General features: G+C 38.0%; 1 long non-coding RNA gene across 1 annotated transcript in view; it reads right to left on the bottom strand.

Annotated features, from left to right (window-relative positions):
* Positions 1–5,021: 5,021 nt before the first annotated feature.
* The window catches only part of LOC124873435, a 28,352-nt gene continuing 19,490 nt past the window's right edge, over positions 5,022–13,883 (bottom strand). The window contains exon 3 of the long non-coding RNA XR_007039525.1: positions 5,022–5,311. This is a non-coding gene — a long non-coding RNA (uncharacterized LOC124873435). The remainder of the gene's footprint in view (positions 5,312–13,883) is intronic.

The following is a 13,883-nucleotide window of genomic DNA, read 5'->3' as shown; positions in this document are numbered from 1 at the left end:
TCTCTGCCATGTCATTTTTTTGTATCTGAAAATCTTTTCGCTTCAAAGCAAAGAAGAGCTTCAAATACTTGAGTTCTAAAAGCCTGTTTGTCAGCTGATGAACATCACCAAAGCTTTTATATATATATATATATATATATATATATATATATATAAATATAAACAAGTCCTTGCTGTGACGAATCCAACACTGTCGCTGTGAGTGACAGTGTTACAATTGACAGAAGTGGATGAGAGGGAATGTAGCTCTATAAGGTCTTCTCTGGCCGCGGGACGGGGCGGCTGACAGTGGGAAGAAAGATTCGGGACACGAAACTAAAGAGAGAAGAGCCCTGAGCTGACAATGTGGCCTTAATCTGAATGACAAGTCCTGTAGATCAGCCCTTAAACCAGCCTGGGTTGGAGCAAAGGAGAGGGGGTGCTGGATGATGTTGGAGCTAAAGGGGGGAGGAGGGGGACATGAAGAGACAGAGAAAGAAGGAGGGGACGGTGTCCTTCCTTCAAACACGCTGGCCTTAATGGCACAGACAGCTCTGACATTTAACCACTGAATCATTTTTAGATAAGTGGACGGGGTGGGGGAGCTGAGATTTGGGCTAAACATAGGGAGCTTTGAAAAAGATAATCAAAACTTTACCGTAAAAGTTTAAATAACAGGTAAAATACCAGCAGTGTGGAACACCAGGTCTTAATTGAGTACAAATTCAGATTAGCTGAAGTTTTTAAAATAAGGGTTGCTTTAGGGAGCTAGAAATCCACTTTGCTCTTGGCCCCTCTCGGATAGAAGTTAACATGCCAAGGGCCAAGTAATCTGGAATTATACCGAATGAAGACACCAAGCAAGTTATTTACAGCAGGTAAAACATTAACTGCTTATAACCTTTTAACAGAACCTCACTTCAAAAATCATAAACTTTTCCCTCCAAGAAGAAACCTTTGTCATCAATACACTGTACAGTTGGTTCAGTGCATCTGCTTGGTGACAAGCAGCAGGAGCAAAACTGCTGAAGATTTTTCTTAATGTTGAGTAGTGAAGTAAGTGATACATATCAACACTGATAATGGCCATGTTTACTCAGCAGACTGCGCCAGAAAGGACAGAAAGAGAAAAAAACTACAAAAGGGAGCCCTGACAATGCTCTGAGAAAATTGCAAGGCAGGTTTGTGTAATGAGCACTGTCAGCATTTTACAATTAGTACCGCGGACTCTGTCAGAACAGTCTAGTAATTCCAGACCTACAAATCATACAGGAGATAATTAAATGCTTCACAAACTCTGCTCCATTTGACAAGCCTGTGAACACACTGTTCCATTTTTTTGTCCTTTCATTAGATGAGTTTTACAGGAGAATGTAGGGACAGAAAGGTGCTCTACCAAAACATGTAACGTCTGCAAGGATTTTGCACCTTTTTTTCTCCCACCGCTGTCAATCTGATTCCTTCGCTTCATTTCATCACGGGAGCTAATTTTAGGCTTGCAAGTGTGAACTCTTGCCTGGAGGGAGAATATGCATAAAATTTTAAAATAACATCCAAGATGAGGTTTCTATAATAAAAAAGGAAAATAAAAGTGAAAAACAAATATTTCTATCAAAAAGTAAAAATTATGTTTTTGTGGGCAATTAGCCTCACTACATGCTTTCGGTTGTTTTCAATCTTTAAAAATAATTTTTTTTTAAACTACATGCACACATTAAGTGAATATCAATGGATTTTCTTTTTTATTATTAACTGCAGCAATTTCGAAAAAACGTAGCTTTAAAGAAAAATAGCGGAAGCCCTGCTTTACACCCGCCTTTTACCTTCAACCCGCCCTCCTCCCAGGAGTGGGAGGAAATTCCTGGCGAGGGTGTTTCGAGTTGCCGCTTTCAGCCTGCAGGTACAGACCGGCCTCCTCTGTCTGCCTGTCTGCAGATATCACATTGCGACGTGATCTGTTTAGCGCCCTGACTTAATGCTCACCTGTTTGTGCTCAGCCCCCTCCCCCCATGTGTGTGCAAGTGTGTCTGTGTGTGCAGTGTTTATTGTGACCGTGTGTACAGGACTCCTTCTCAGCTGGAATGGCGTCTCCTTTATCTGGTGCACTGCAATTATATGCACACACGCACACAAAATGATAGATGGATTTTTACTGCAAGGACAAGATATTTTGGGTATAAATTCAATCCCCTACACATAAAAAAGGACTTAAAAGTTCAGAAGTAACCAACAAAAGAAACGGGGAAAACATGGACATGAAACGTGCAATAATATTTAACAGCTGATTTAAAAGTATTACAGTAAATAACTAAAATCTAAAAACAAAAATTTTGAAATGAGCTTGAAGCATTCATTTCTGTGTTTTGCATGGACAGTTTGTCATATCCCCCCGAGGTTGTCACCGCGTTGACAGATACAAACTGACTTGTACAACCACACTCACAAAACACACACCAAGACACCTGAGCAGGGGGCTGAGTCCAGCTGGAGGTGGTCTCCTGCCAAACCTGCGGGGAGGCTGACTATTCATATTCATCACATGCACACAATGATTAGAACTGACAGGACATCCACACCCACACATATTCCCACACAAACACACGTTCCCACACACACACACACAGTAAGGTTGAAAAAAAATCTTCTGTCGAGTGATTCAATAGGTCGGCTATACATGTGCCAAGGCTAAAAACAAGTTTTGGATTGTTAAAATTTTTTGTCTTTCTGTTCCTGGGGTTTAGAGCCCCTTTAATGGGATCCCAGAGAAAGTGCTGGAGTATTCTTCGACTGTATAATGCATAGAGTAATTGTGCTGTCCCGAGCACTGAAAGAAAGCTACTGTACTTTACAAGAAAGACACATTTGGCTGTTTGGAAATATTTCTGTCATGTTGTGAGTTCCACGCAGTCCTGATACTATTTTAGAAATAGAGCTGTCAAGCTCTGTTCGTTAGCAGCTAACGAGCAGATAGTCAGCTAATATTAGCCTATTATACTTGTGTAACTACTACTAAATTTAGTGGGTGTTTTATTTTTCTATAAATGTGCTAATGTATCAAAATCAAAATAACCATAAATACATTTCGTATCAAACATAATTATAACTATGATAACAAATTGGTTTCTTTTTGCAGTGGAAATAGCTCGTACCTTTCTGGCTCAAATTAAACCAGTCATGTCATGTTTTACAGTTTTGTTTTGAATTTTTGTGTGGAAACCGCAATGCAAAGAAACAGTTTTTTTAAACAAACTTATCATAACCTGAGAATCTCATACAGGCCCGTGCCCTGTCTTCAATGCAACTCTTTTCTTTGCTTTCCCTATTATGTTTGACTTTTTTACCCATTTTTTGGGGGTTATTTTACCCACTATTACAAATAATATGCACAGTGGATTAAAAATATGGACAGTTTAGAAAAGGAAAATGAGGTGTTTATGGTAAAGAGACAGCCATGATTGGATGAAGAGCAGCAACAGTAAGTAATGTCATGCGTGGTGTGGGCTGGGGGAGAAAAAGCGAGAAGTTAATAATAGCCAATGGGCTGGGAAGGCAACATCATTGAGAGACATGGAGGATGAGTACCACTCCTCTCTCTCTTTCTCAAATACACACACACACACACAAAGGCAGAAAAAAGAGGCTCCATGGGGCGCCGAATAATAACCTTCCTTGTCATTATCATCGCCAAACCAAACTGCTCTCCTCTCCACTCCTCCACCACCACCTTCCATCTTCAACACAATCATTGCCCTATCGTTTACAGTGTGCCGCCAAATGGGAACATCAATAGACACATCCATTAGCAGCGTGAGTTCTTTCCTCTCTGATTTTCAAGTGCTTTAATAGTTGCCGCACACACACACACACACACACACACACACACCCTCGACCGACTGTTAACCAAGCTGGCCTCGTGGAGGAAAAAAGTTGAACTGATGTAGTGTATCATTAAAGCTCGACTGACACGGAAGCTGTGAGGTTGGCGTCGTCAGTTTAACCCAAAAAAATTATCAGTGCAGCTTTCTCGTCTGAGTAACTAGTACTTTAGCATTTTTAATTCAGTGTCAGTTTTAAATCTGTATAATTAGCTCCAGTTTGATAACGCTGGCGGTCTTAGCTCTTGACGACTAATTTATTTGCAGAAAACTGGATGCCACTGGATAACAATTAAAAATCAGAATGCAATGCTGAAGTATACACGTTCATTTTTTTCCCCCATACAAAGCCAGAGCAGCTGTAGCCTCTTCACAGCAGTCCGTTCTGAGTGTCTCAATGTGATAACATGAAGATACATTAAAAATTATTTCAAAGCTAATTATTTGTATGCTAATTAGAAGTGTTCATTTTACATTTCTTTTCTCTCCTCTAAAAATTAAAACAAACTAATTATCAACCCCTCATTCCATTTACTCACACAAAATTCAACCATGTCTTCCTCTTTTGCAAAAAAAACCAAAACACTATATATACATATTTAAAAAAAAAAACTTATTTAATTTCCTTTCTTATATAATTTATATTTTTAAATGTCTCCATTGAGGGCAAAATGGAACTGAAGTTCATTTTCTAGTTGGTGTGCACAAACTTAGCAAATAAAGCTGATATTGACTCTACAACAGTCTAATTTACAATAAAATGGGCTGCGCTCAAAATCAAGAGAAACCCAACGAGGAACAGATAAGGAGGGGAGAAAAATGCAGCGGTGCAAAAGAGGGATGGGTTTCCCACAGGGCCGCACTGTAATTTCGGCTCGAAGGATTTATTTTAGAGGGTGAGCTCGGCAGGATGCTGGGAAGCCTGGGAGGGGCACAGGGCGGGTTATGCGGTTCGGTTACTGAGGTGTAGTGGGATCTGTGGTGGGGCTGTTAAACTTGTACGAATAGGTTTTGATGGACGGAAATAATGGGGATAAAAATGGACATACCCTTCCCTGACGCATGCACACACAGGAACATTAACACATTATATATATGGCATATTTGAAATAATTTAAAACGTCTAGAACCAAAAGCAGAAATTCAATTTAAACAAAGACAAAACTCTTCTAGTTTGTTTTTACTATATTTTGCTATCAGTATTTTTTTCATTTAAAAATGAAATGTAAAATTAATAATGAATGGCTTTAAGGTTAAAGAAGAAAACACCAATAGATAACACCAGCTACTATTATCATCCAGACTCGGTGGTCTCTTGATCCTTACTGTGACAGGCTTTGTGTACGACTGTGTGTGTGTGTGTGTGTGCAGTAGGGTGGTGGTAGACCGCAGACAGCCTCTAGGTGCCATTGCACTAGGTTTCTGGGGATGCTTGCGTGCCTCCTTCATGTCTGGACCTGGGCAGAAAACAAACAGAGGAGGAAAAAAAAGCAGTACAAGGTAAATTTAAGTTGTCGTCTGGTTAAAGCATGTTAATGTTATACGCAGACATTCATCACAGTGCGCACACATACTAAAAAAGGGCCGCATGCACTTAAAAAAGACAAGATACAGAACACTGACTCCAATTTGCTATGTGTGTGTTAAAGTTAGTGGTAAAAAAAGGTTTCAAAATCCCAATTTAAATTATTAAACAACAGATGATGTACAAAATATATTTGCTTCAACACTGCCAATGTACGTGCATGAATTTATGTGTGCAAAAAGCCCACTCTGAAGTGTACCAGATCCTATCAACACCTTGGGTGGTCCAAGCGAGCACAGAGAAGGAGCTGCTGGGTGTGTACATTAACCCCTGATTTAGCAACAAAGGCACCTCACTCTGAGAAACATCTGAAATCAGCATCTTTGGAGTATGTATAATACAAGAGCTTGATAAAAAACAGACGACAAATTGCACATTGAAGTGGCAGATTTATCTCCTTTAACAGAGCTGCTGTGGAAACTGTATCTTTTTTATGTGGTCCTCTACACAAACTGAAAAATTTCAGGATTATGAGGGCACTAGCTATAATGTATTATATAATGTGGCGCTGCGTGTGATGCTGAAACAACAGGATGAGACCTAAAGCGAATATGTGGAAAGACAGAATAAATTGATCAACAAAAGAATTTCTCAGGCTAAAGTCTGCAGCTGACCAGCAGGGACAGAGGAATGAAACAATTTTGGTGCAACAGGGAGTGTTTTAAGTTACCCCTTATGTATACTACTAAACTATATAGAATATATTTTATGGGTTTATTGATCCGCTTTAAAGAATATGTTTTAAAAAGTTAAATTTTTTGAGAACAGATTTTTTTCTAATTATCAAATGCTATTTTTAGCTTCTTTTTTTGGTAATTAAAAAAACAACATTTTTCAAACTGAATTTTTTTTTTTAATATGTTTCTAGTTGCATCATTTCCTGCTGCTTACTTTCACTCAACTGTCATTTTGCCTTCTATGGTTACAGATAACATGGTACCATGCGCTGACGGTTTTTTTGTGGTCAGTAAAGCACATCACAGTTCCCTTGGAAGTCATATTCATTAATGTTTTTTCAAGCTACTTTAGCCGCGTTAATGATTTCTTCAAGCGCCCCACTGCTTATCGTTTTAAGTAGTCCCTTAGAGTCCTTCTAAACTTCCATCTTTTTTGGTTTGGGATCATTTCTGCCCTTTGGCAAAAACCAAAGCAACTATATATATATATATAATTATATATGGCAAGTGCAAGCACTCGTTATTAAATATATCTAGAAGTCAGAATATTATGTATATCTCCATTGCTTCATTCTGCGTTATATAAACATCACTAAGTGTGTTGCAAAATTAACACACTTGTATTGTAGCAATCCTTATCCTCATACCAAACTAAGTTTTATTTAGAATTCTTTGCTGAGTTGGAAAGTATTATTTAAAAAAAGAGGTGAGCTTTACAAAAAAAAACACTTTACAACGTAAGACCAGAGCTGTAATAAATGGGCCAGAAAATTCCACGTAATTAAATCTACAATACAAGAAAAATCAAACTCGGAATGAAAAACATACAAAAATGAGAAATTCTTTAAATATCTGCATAAAAAGGTGTTTAAAGGTTGGCTTACTGAAATAAGCGTGAAACAGGCCGATCTACATTCTCAGGGGGAGAACAATGACTGACCTTGACGTATGAAAAAATGCCTCAATTGTTCATACTTTTCTTTGATGTTAAATACAAAGAAAGAGGGCAGCATAGGAGAGCTGCTCGCTACAAAGGAAAAATTAAACATTTTATGCCAACCAAGAGCTTCCGCCCTCAGTTCACAATAAGAAAAGAAAAATCATCTCTGTTTAGGCACAATGTGGTTACCTGTATCAAGGTACAGGGGTTGGACAATGAAACTGAAACAGCTGTCATTTTATTATGGGAGGTTTCATGGCTAAATTGGACGGTGCCGTGTATCAGGATGACAATGCACCAATACACACAGCAAGACTGGTGAAAGATTGGTTTGATGAACATGAAAGTGAAGTTGAACATCTCCCATGGCCTGCACAGTCACCAGATCTAAATATTATTGAGCCACTTTGGGGTGTTTTGGAGGAGCGAGTCAGGAAACGTTTTCCTCCACCAGTATCACGTAGTGACCTGGCCACTAACCTGCAAGAAGAATTACTTAAAATCCCTCTGACCAATGTGCAGGACTTGTATATGTCATTCCCAAGATGAATTGATGTTGTATTGGCCGCAAAAGGAGGCCCTACACCATACTAATAAATTATTGTGGTCTAAAACCAGGTGTTTCAGTTTCATTGTCCAACCCCTGTATATGAAAGGTTTAAAAAGCTACAGAGGGCCGAGCTGCTCTTACCCCACCTGTACCCCACATACTGCACTTTTTTCCGCTTACAAAAACGGCAAATACTTCTGTTTAGAAATATTTTCAGTTGCAAATAACATGATAATTCCTAGTTTGGAAAGTAAAAGGACAGCCACAAATTCCTCTCACTAAGGTAACGTTTAGATGTATACTTGGCAGACAACAGTGTGTCTGCTAAGCAGCAGACTGCAAGACTTAAGGGAGCAGATATCCTTACTCATTAATAAGCTGATATAAGCCTGATATGCTTGCAGTATTTCATAGTTTGATAAATACATACTTGGAAAACTACTATTAAATTAAGCAGGTTATTCTATATTCTATATTTCTTCTTCGGTTTATGGATCAGAATAAACAGATATATTTTATAAAAACCATAATTATATTCTTAACTGTAATCAATGTTATAATCCATAATTGTTTAGGTTTTTGGGTTTCTTTTATGTTTTTTTTATTCATTTAGCTGTTGTTTATGTTCTCTAAGGTGTTGACATAGTAGTTCATTACCTTTTGTGTTCTGTTCTTTGTAAATTAGGAACTATATCAGATTTATCTTAGTCTTTTGCATCTTAGTTCAGCTCCATCCATGTTAATTAGTCCCTCCCTCAACCCCAATTTACACAACGTCTGTCACCGCTCCGCCACAGTACGATCTCCGCAGTAATTCCGCACCCTTTATAGTCAATGAGCGTGTTTACACTGTTCCCACAGAGTGGGGCAGGGCACACGGCCATCCAGCAAAATTAGACATAATTCTATTTTTGCTGAATGCCGGAGTCAGGTTGGAGTCAATCTACACGGATCACCTCGCACCACAAGGAAACTGAACAAGCACAACATCCATATTTTCAAAACAATTCAAGACAGATTTTCTTAAAGGCTTTTTGCTATATTGATAAAACATATGCGCATATATGTGCATATTAGCAATTGCATACATTAGATCAATTACTGGGCTATGCACATTAACCTAATCAAAACATTTAAACATTAAATGCACCAAAATAATCAAAAAATATAGCTTCTCTACTCAGTGTACTCATCCAGTAGAGCAACACTTGTGAAAATAACAGTTTTAACTTCCACAGAATTTTTGACTTTCGCATTTATGACTGGCATTTATTGCACGATCTGCACATGCTTGAAAGAGCACCTCTGGGCTTAGCAGCGGAGCAGAGCGCCTCCATTGGAACGAATGGAGGTGGAGGGCAAAGAGGAGATGGACACAGTGTAAATACAGGGTCAGTCTCTATATTTTCCCTTTGCCTCAGCTGCTCCACATTATCCCCTGATTAACACAACAGCATTTTGTCATTGTCCACTCTTCCCTCAGTATATAAGCTTACTGGTTGTCATTGCTGGATTCTCAAGTTACGCTGCCTGTTTCCTAGTTGTAGTCTTGTGCTTTTCCTGTAGGCATGCCTCTTTTTGATTATTAAACCCATTTACCATGCTACTTCCAGACTCCTATATGCATTTTGGACCTTCTGTAAATTCACAATTCTTGACCAGGAGTGAGTTTATTTTAGCAACTGTAAGAATACTTGTTTATTTTATTTTTTCAATCGAATCAGGATTTACTGTGTAAACATCATTATGAAATAAAATTGGGGTCTTTTAACACAATATAAATGCATTTTTTAATTTACCATTTCTGTAAAGGAGAAGTGGTGCATGCATCCTTCAGTTGTGCTTTTTCTAACAACTTCCTGCATCATTTCTCACTGAGCTCTTTCTTTTTTTTCTTCTGTCTCCTACTGTTCAATGTTTTTGTCTCTATGCCTGCTGAGAACAAGGAGGTGTACTACCATCATTAAAGCCCCAGCATACTCACCAATGTAAACCCTTTAGTACATTTAAAAGAATGGGACCACCCAAGTGTTTGCAAAATAAAATGTAACCGGAAAAATCCATGTTTACCCTGCTGGCCAAAGAAGCCACTAGGTATAATGGGGGAAAAAGCTGCAAATTAAGATATTTGAGCATTTGATGGTACACAGGAAGGTTTTTTTTGTTTTTGTTTTGTTAAAAAGGAGAGAACACTATGAATCAGTAAAGAGCTAGTAAAGCTCTTGTGTGTCTATCTAGCATTCCACTTTTTATTAAGTAAATGTGTCAAAATGTAATTATTACAAAGTAATCAATGTACTGAAACATTTTAAACTGCACTACTAAGAAGCTTTATCATGCAGGCAAAGGCTTCCTTTTAATATTAATGTTTTCATTTATTGGTTATGTGGTTATGTTCGTGTTGCAATAATACAGTCATGCAGTCACAAGATGCCTAAACCTCCTGTTGCCCCATGTAACATTTTTGTGCTGTTTCACTTCATAGTAAATGTGGTCCAAAGTGGTTCAATGAGTGGAGAACAACACAGGAAGATTCAAGAGTTCCTCTTGTAATGGGCCACCCAGGTTTGAAATGTACAATATGTGAGAATGTGAGATGTTAATGACAGAAAAATTCTGCCATTTTGTCACAGCATCTTTGGGCTACAAGAGGGCTTTAAGAACATAAACCCATTTCAAAGACCAGAGAAGCATTTGTGGGTTTTATCGTAAGTTTACACAGATAAATGTAACCCTTCAGTTTTGGATCATCTGGCTTCTTTTCAGAGGCTAATTACGGGTTTAGATGGAGGCTAAAGTTAGCTCACGATGAAATGCAGAGGAGGTGCATATTTACAGTTGTTCTTGGTAATGCAAAGCAGTAATGTTTAGGTGCCCATCTATGAATGACAGTGCTGCTTTCATCAGTTGCGCTGCACAGCGTCCAAACAATCGGAGAAGGTAGTGCAGCAGGAAATGTATAACATGGCTGTTTTTCAGCGTTACGTTTACGTCGCACCATGTCACTAATCTGCTTTGTCCGTGTGTATGTGTTCTTACCATGTTGTGCCTGTTTGCAATAAAACTAGCAGAGACAGGTAGAGCTAGACCACCCAGAGAAGTTACCCAAACACCCTCCCTGAAGAAACGCACTAGTCTTAATTATATCCATCTTCTGGGCGTGACTTTTAACTCAAAACACACATTGGAGCCACCCCTCGGTTGATAGGCCACAAACCTCATGACGAAGCTTTATGGAAAGAACTTTCTGGTCATCGCACTGACTTTGGATGGAAACACACAAGATAAGTGCAGCATTGGCAAATGATTTTATTAATATTATAATTATTTTTAAGGTAATTGGAATTTATATTCATTACATCTTGTAAAATGAGATGTGTAGACAATCCAGGATTAAGTGAATCAAAAAATTTAAAGTAAAGGGATGACAGCTCACAGCAATAAACACCTGTGCACTTCATTAACAGAAGGAAAGACATGGCAGCTTATACATGTGAACCCAAACCACATTACAAAAACAACTGCTGAAAGAGGAGGCTGTTTTGACTGACCCATTCCTGTTCGTGATCTCTAATTTTCATGTTAGGAATGTGAGGGGACAACTGTTTTGGTTGGGCACGTAGAGACATAAAAAAGAAACAAGAAGACACAAGAGGGGAGAGAGTCTAAGCAGGCAAGACCTCGGTGACTATCTGCCAGACAAATCCTCCTTGCGCTTTGATCCGCTGCCCACTTCTCCCCCTGGGGTTTTTGTCTTCAAGCACATAGCTGTGATGTTTAGCTGAAATGCAGCAAGATTCCGAAGCTTGACTACTGTGAAAACGTATTAAAAATCAATGCTAACACATAACAATGCTAAAATAAAAGATAATCATTAAGATACTATTTTGCTACTACTTGACTATTTAAAAGAAAAACACATTTTAAATATATACTAAGGGGATCAAGGGGTTAATCTCTTCTTGTTGTAGTTTGGCTGAGATGCTATCTAAAGCCATTTGTTCCAAGTAGCGAGGCTAATGACCCTGATCTGACTCTTGGCGTTAGGCAGGGAGCAAAGGAAGGTAAGTAACCTCATATTTTCTCAGGGGGCCAAGATAATGAGTGGGAATGGGAATAAGAGCTACGGTTCATCATCTACTTAGAATCTAGACAGCAGCGCTATCATACCGCTCCTTCCCACCCCCAACCAAACCTCGACAAGGCACACAAACACAACTCTTCTTCCCCACCTAATTTTACTCCTGTCTTGTTAAGTATATGTAGTATGTGTTGCATTCAATCATCAATAAGTCAATAGCCCATTAACTCTGAGATATTGGTATTATTGCTGTAAACAAGGAGTTCCATCATCAGGATAGCATGCCGCTTCTTTTTGCATTTTCTTTTGTTTAACTGCTTGGTTGGCACTGTCTGGTCTGCTGGGTCATTTTGCTTTCTAGACCTACTTTACACCACACAGATTGGCTGGAATTTTAAACAGAAAAACAAATATGCAAGAAATTTTGGCAACTGACTGCTGTTAAGTACTTAACACCATTATAACATATACCCTGAAAAAGTATATTTTCTATTTTTTTCTCTGGCAACAAAACAATCAAATGTGAACGACCAGACTTACTCAGACTTTGTAATAACCTAACACAAATAATTATCTTTAATAAAAGCAATTAAGGGTAAAGTTTTTTTATTTAACTATGTTTTTGGTTCAATTCAAGTTCTATTTTTTGACAAGTCTGACTTGGTTTTCCACAATCCCAGCATACTAACCTTTTTAAATAAATACTGAGGTTCATGTTTGGATAAAAAATAAAACCCTCTACATACGAGGACTGGGCTCACGTAGCTACCAAAATCAGGTAACCAAAGAAATCGGCTTTAAAATATAGTACTTTCTTTTCAAAATAAAATCCTTATTTTCGGATTTTCTATGTAGAATTAAGTCAATTTCTGTGTTTGATTTCCAGTTTTCATGCGGTAGGACCAAAAATATCAAAATGGCAGGTAGTGGCCCACAGGCTATAAAATGCCATTGTTTACTTTAATGTTTCATCCTACAATTTTCTGTTGCAAGTGTCTAATTGAGGAGCTTCATTCTGTTTTTCTTTTGTTAGAAATTAGTGTTTTACACTTTCTCATTTTATTAAAAAAGTTTAAATACTACAGACATTGGTAATTCTGCAGAAATGTTTTTTTTCTGCAGAGTTTATTCAAAGTTAAACTAAACAAGTCTAAAGGAATTACAACAATGGCTTAGATTAGTTTTTAAATGGCGCTGGTTCTTTCGCCTCTTGAGATTTTTCATTTTGTACCTGAGAAAGTTGAGTGTGGGATGTTTCACAACCATGCTCAATTCATAGCGACCGCAGCAATGTTTTCTATTCACTTTGACAATGGATGATTCAAGTAATTATCTATATTCTATTCACAGTTTACTATAGAAAATGGGGTAACTCAAATAAATAACATGTAGCAGCAGGACCAAAATGATAGTTATTTTAGTATAGTTTGATTAGGGGTCACAATCTTTCATAAGTCCAAATGGGGCTCAGAACCACATTCAATGGAAAAGGGACGTAACATAAAACATATATAAGTATTAAATGTATAACTAAATTACATATAATATTTGAGTATGTGTGTATTTTCATCTCCATAATTCATAAAAATATTTAACCATAAGAGAATTGAAATGATAAATCTGCGCCGTGGCTTTATACATAGGAAGGAAAAGCTGTTTACAGGTACAACATAAAAAATAGGTTGGGAAGAAATGGCAACATTGGAAAGCAAGTGGTGGTATGAATAGGCAAAGACACAAACAGACCTAAAGTTGGTTTTGTGCAAGTTCTTAATATAAATTCAAATATAAAAAAATCATTTACACTGTCTTTTAATGTCTTTGAGAACGTCACAGTTCTTATCAATTGCTGCTTAACGACTGTTTAAAAGTTGCTGCGATACATGAAGAAGCCGAAACATATGAATAGACATCGTATAGCCGGGCATGGATGTTCCCACTATATGAAGCAGAGAGAATTCAGCTGTGATGGGAAAACAGTGGGGGCTCCACTCCTCAGCTTTTATTCGATTTGAGTGAAGCATGGCTGCCCCTTTAACTTCTGGCATGCACATGGATATTTTACATGTGTGTTTATGTGGAAAAGAGAACAGAACCCCAGAATAAGTACCTACTGCACTCCGTGTATGCGTGTTTGGAAATGTGTTTGTGCGCGTCAGTAATACCTCCTATGGCAGGCTAATGATAGGTCTTATC

This window comes from Girardinichthys multiradiatus, chromosome 9 (genome assembly GCF_021462225.1).
Source record: "Girardinichthys multiradiatus isolate DD_20200921_A chromosome 9, DD_fGirMul_XY1, whole genome shotgun sequence".
Taxonomy (NCBI): Eukaryota; Metazoa; Chordata; class Actinopteri; order Cyprinodontiformes; family Goodeidae; genus Girardinichthys; species Girardinichthys multiradiatus.
The sequence above is the reverse complement of the archived record's forward strand: the minus strand, read 5'-3'. Positions and strand labels throughout refer to the sequence as shown.